General features: G+C 71.1%; 1 non-coding gene across 1 annotated transcript; it reads right to left on the reverse strand.

Moving 5' to 3' along the window:
* Nucleotides 1–2,622: 2,622 nt before the first annotated feature.
* On the reverse strand, nucleotides 2,623–2,741 carry LOC128824082 (5S ribosomal RNA). The gene has a single exon (XR_008442311.1). It is a non-coding gene; the product is annotated as a 5S ribosomal RNA (ribosomal RNA).
* Between the last annotated feature and the right edge of the window lie 2,259 nt (nucleotides 2,742–5,000).

Raw genomic sequence — 5,000 nt, forward strand, 5'->3', positions numbered from 1 at the left:
TTAGCAGTCTTCCCCCCAGGCTGGGTGGGGGCCTGGCGGGAGGCGTCGCAGTCTTCCCCCGGGCGGTCCGGTGGGGGAGGCTTAGCAGTCGTCCTCAGGGTGGTCCGGGGGTGGGGGGAGGCCTCACAGTCGTCCCTGGGAGAGCCGGGTCGGCGGCGGTGGCGGGTGTCAGGCTTTACATCCAGCCTCCGGAGGGTGAGCGTCCTCGGACGCGCTGCAGCTGCCGCAGAGAGGCGGCCTCTGAGGCAGGGAGCGGGGCACCGAGGCTGGGGAGTGGGGAGCAGGAGCCGTGGGGTGGGGGGCGTTCAGGACAACAGGTCAAGCCCCGGGTAGCGGCTGTCAAATGTTCAAAGTCCCCACCGGGACAACAGGTCAACCCCAGGGGAAGCAGCTGTAAAATTTTCAAAGTCCCCGTTCGGCCACCAGGTCAACCCGCTGAATCTATTGGGTTGACCTGGCGGCCGGTTTCCTTTCCGGCCACCAGGTCAACCCAATGGATTCAACGGGTTGACCTGGTGGCCGGTTTGCTTTCCGGCCCGGGCGTCACCCCACTCCGAGGGCAGAGCGGCAGTGGTCTTGAGGACCACAGAGGGGGGGCTTAATAGTCGAGACGGAGCCGGTCCGGGGGAGGCTTAATAGTCGTCCCCCGAGGACTCCGGGGGCAGGCTTAATAGTCGTTCCAGGAGAGGCTTAATAGTCGTCCCCCCGAGTACTCCGGGGGCAGGCTTAATAGCCATTCCCCAGGCGGTCCGGCGGAGGCTTAAGAGTCGTGCTTAGCGGCCACCAGGTCAACCCGCGGAATCTACTGGGTTGACCTGGCGGCCGGTTTGCTTTCCGGCCACCAGGTCAACCCATTGGATTCGACGGGTTGACCTGGTGGCCGCTTTGCTTTCCGGCCCGGGTGTCACCCCACTCCGAGGGCTGCGCGGCAGCGGTCCTGAGGACCACAGAGGGGGGGCTTAATAGTCGAGAGGGAGCAGGTCCGGGGAAGGCTTAGCAGTCTTCCCCCGGGCGGTCCGTTGGGGGAGGCTTAGCAGTCGTCCCCAGGGCGGTCCGGGGGTGGGGGGAGGCCTCACAGTCGTCCCTCGGAGAGCCGGGTCGGCGGCGGTGGCGGGCGTCAGGCTTTACGTCCAGCCTCCGGAAGGTGCGCGTCCTCGGAGGCGATGCAGGCGCCGCAAAGGGGCAGCCTCCGAGGCAGGGAGCGGAGCACCGAGGCTGGGGAGAGGGGAGCAGGAGCCGGGGGCTGGGGGGGGTGGGGTGGGGGGGGGGCGTTCAGGACAAGCGGTCAAGCCCCGGGGAGCAGCTGTCAAATGTTCCAAGTCCCCACTCGGCCACCAGGTCCACCCCAGTCTAGCAATGGGGTTGACCTGGCTGATGGCCGGTTAGTGTCAAGGTAAACTCACCGTCGTCCACAGGAGGGCAGCTCTCAGGCCGTCCGGCTGCGGCTGACTCTGGGGCGGTGCCCGGTCCCGGCAGCGAGGGGCGGGGGGGGGGGCGCGGAGCGACACGGAGCTAACCGGCCCCCGGGGCCGGGGGCGCCTCCCGCGACTTTGGGGGCCGCGGGTCGTCAGTGGCGTGCAGGCCGGGCCTCTCCCGGGGGATTCGGGGGGGGGGGGGGGGGCGGTCCTGCGGGCCGGGCGCAGGGGGCTCGAGCGAGCCCGGGCCGGTCCGCCCCGGGGCCGGGGTCTCCGCCTGCGGCTCGGGGGGGCGCGGGTCGTCGGGGGAGGAAGCCCGGGGGAGCTGCACGCCGGCCTGCCAGGCCAGGCCAGGCCTGGCCTGGGTGGCCGCGGGGGGATTCGGGGCGGTCCCGCGAGCCGGCGGCCGGGCGCAGGGGGTCCGAGCGCGTCCGAGCGAGTCCGTCCCGGCCCCGGGGTCTCCCCCTGCGGCTCTGGGGGGCCGTGGGTCCCCGCTGGCGGAAGCCGCTGGGCGCTGGACACCCGCCGTCCGTCCCGCCTGGCCAGGCCTGGCCTGGGTGGCCGCGGGGCGGGGGATTCGGGGCGGTCCCGCGAGCCGGCGGCCGGGCGCAGGGGGTCCGAGCGCGTCCGAGCGAGTCCGTCCCGGCCCCGGGGTGTCCCCCTGCGGCTCTGGGGGCCGTGGGTCCCCGCTGGAGGAAGCCGCTGGGCGCTGGACACCCGCCGTCCGTCCCGCCTGGCCAGGCCTGGCCTGGGTGGCCGCGGGGGGATTCGGGGCGGTCCCGCGAGCCGGCGCCCGGGCGCAGGGGGTCCGAGCGAGTCCGTCCCGGGCCCGGGGCCTCCCCCTGCGGCTTTGGGGGCCGTGGGTCCCCGCTGGCGGAAGCCGCTGGGCGCTGGACACCCGCCGTCCGTCCCGCCTGGCCAGGCCTGGCCTGGGTGGCCGCGGGGCGGGGGGATTCGGGGCGGTCCTGCGGGCCGGCGGCCGGGAGGGTCCGGGCCAGTCCGCCCCATGCCCGGGGTCTCCCCCAGCGGCTTCGGTGGGTCCTCCGCGGAGGAAGCCGGGTGGGGAGCCGGACCCCAGGCGCCCAGACCCGTGACCTGCGGCCGCGACCTCCGACTCGGCAGGAGCGACGAGGGGCTTTCCGGCCCGTCCCCCCCCTCTCCTTCCTCCCCAGAAAAGGAGAGAGAGCTGGCTCGGACCGGGAAAAGCTGCCTACGGCACCTGGGATTCCCAGGCGGTCACCCATCCAAGTACTAGCCAGGCCCGGGACGGTTTACCTTCCGAGATCGGACGGGATCGGGGGCGTTCGGTCCGGTATGGCCGTAGGCACCCGGCCCCCGCGCCTCCTCGCCCGCTTTCCCCTGCCGACGCCCGGGCCTGCCGCACGGTGAGCCCCGGTCGGACTGCCCCCCTGCGGCAGGGCCCCCGTCTCTCGCGGGCCCGGTCCTTTTTTCCTTCTCGAGCTCCGGGGCCCGGGCTGGCCGCCAGAGCCCCTCCGCCCGCCCGCCCTCCCCGGCGTCGGGGAAAATATTGTCCCGGACATCCAGTGCGCCCTGATCCTGTCAGCCGGGGGGGGGGGTGGGTGGGTGGAGGGGGGGCAGTCCCTCGCTGCGGCCGGGGAGGGTGAGCCCAGGGCGGCTTGCCTGCCGTCCGAGTCCCCTCTCGGCCACCAGGTCAACCCCGAGCCGAAAGGGCTGAAAAATTTTCAGAGTCCCCTCCCGGGCACCAGGTCAACCCGTGGAATCGAACGGGTTCGCCTGCTGGCCGGTTCGCTTCCCGGCCACCAGGTCAACCCGTAGGTTTGAACGGGCACGCCCGGTGGCCGCTTTCCCGTCCGGTCACCAGGTCAACCCGGATCTCCCTCCTTCCCTGGGCGCCCCCTCCTCGGAGGCGTCAGGTTCCATTTTCTTTTTCCCCCCAGACTTCCAGGGGCCCGATCCAGTCGGCCGGGAGGCAGTCCCTCGCTGCGGCCGGGGTGGGTGAGGCCAGGGCGGCTTGCCTGCCGTCCGAGTCCCCTCTCGGCCACCAGGTCAACCCCGAGCCGAAAGGGCTGAACATTTTTCAGAGTCCCCTCCCGGGCACCAGGTCAACCCGTGGAATCGAACGGGTTCACCTGCTGGCCGGTTCGCTTCCCGGCCACCAGGTCAACCCGTAGGTTGCCGACGGGGCTAGCCAGTGGCCGGTTTGCTTTCCGGCCGCCAGGTCAACCCCTAGGTTTGAACGGGCACGCCCGGTGGCCGCTTTCCCGTCCGGTCACCAGGTCGACCCGGATCTCCCTCCTTCCCTGGGCGCCCCCTCCTCGGAGGCGTCAGGTTCCATTCTTTTTTCCAGACTTCCAGGGGCCCGATCCAGTCGGCCGGGAGGCAGTCCCTCGCTGCGGCCGGGGAGGGTGAGCCCAGGGCGGCCTGGTCCATGTCTCTAGTGGGCCCGATCCTTTTTTGGGGTGTTTTTTTTTTTTTTTCCGAGCTCCGGGGCCCGGCCCGCCCGGGCAGCCCTCCTCGGAGGCGTGGGGCGGATTTCCCCCCCCCCCCCCCCAGACTTCCAGGGGCCCGATCCTGTCGGCCGGGAGGATGTCCCTCGCTGCGGCCGGGGAGGGTGAGCCCAGGGCGGCCTGCTTGGCGGCCGGGTCCATGTCTCTAGTGGGCCCGATCCTTTTCTTCCCTTTTCCGGCTCCGGGGCCCGGGGTGGCCGGGTAGCCCTCCGCGGTGGCGTCGGCAAATTTTTTTAAAAAATCAGACTTCCGTGGGCCCGATCCTGACGGCCGGGAGGCAGTACCTCGCTGCGTCCGGGGACGGTGAGACGCTCGGCCACCGGGTCAACCCGGAGGAAGCGGGCTGGGGGAAAAAAAAAAAAAAAAAAAAGTTTTCCAAGTCTGAAAAATTTTCAAAGTCCCCTCCCGGCCACCGGGTCAACCCCTTTGGAGCGAATGGGTTGACCTGACGGCCGGTCGTCTCGCGGATGTCCGGAAGGGGTCGCCCAACGCCGTCTCGGCCGACCGAGGGAACCACGAGGTGGCGCCCGGTTCCAGTTTCGTACCGCCGAAGGCGGGGCTTTGGCTTTTTCGACCCGTCTTTCGAGGACTGTGTGCGGAGATTTGTGAGGACAGGTTTTTCAGAGCCTGTGAGAACCGGAGCTCAGCCTAGGGGATCAATCCGAGTATTGTACCCGACCCTGCCCGGCGTGGGAGGGGGGGAACGGGCACGTTTGAGGGCGGAGGCCAGCACCCACCCGGCCCTCCGCCGAGACGGCCCGCTTTTCCCGGCTCTTAGCTCACGGGCCCCGCAGCGGCCGGGAGCCGAGCTCCGAGTGTCGGCGCCCCCCCGGAGGGAGGGGGGGCCCGCTCCTCTCGCGCCCGCCGATCGATGTGGCGCTGACGTTCGCGACGGGAAGGGCCCTTCGCGGGCCGGCACCCCAACCGCGGGGCCGTCCGGTGTTCAGGCGGATCGGGACCCTCTTCCTTTTCGCGTGCACGGATCCAGGGACCGATGGGGACTTCCCTCCTCGGGGCGGCCCGGGCACGTGCCCGGCCCTCCATGCGTGGGGCCGTCTGGCCGAGATCTCCGCCGTGCGAGGTCGAGCGGTTCCGG

This window comes from Malaclemys terrapin, chromosome 15 (assembly GCF_027887155.1).
Source record: "Malaclemys terrapin pileata isolate rMalTer1 chromosome 15, rMalTer1.hap1, whole genome shotgun sequence".
In the NCBI taxonomy this organism is placed as follows: Eukaryota; Metazoa; Chordata; order Testudines; family Emydidae; genus Malaclemys; species Malaclemys terrapin.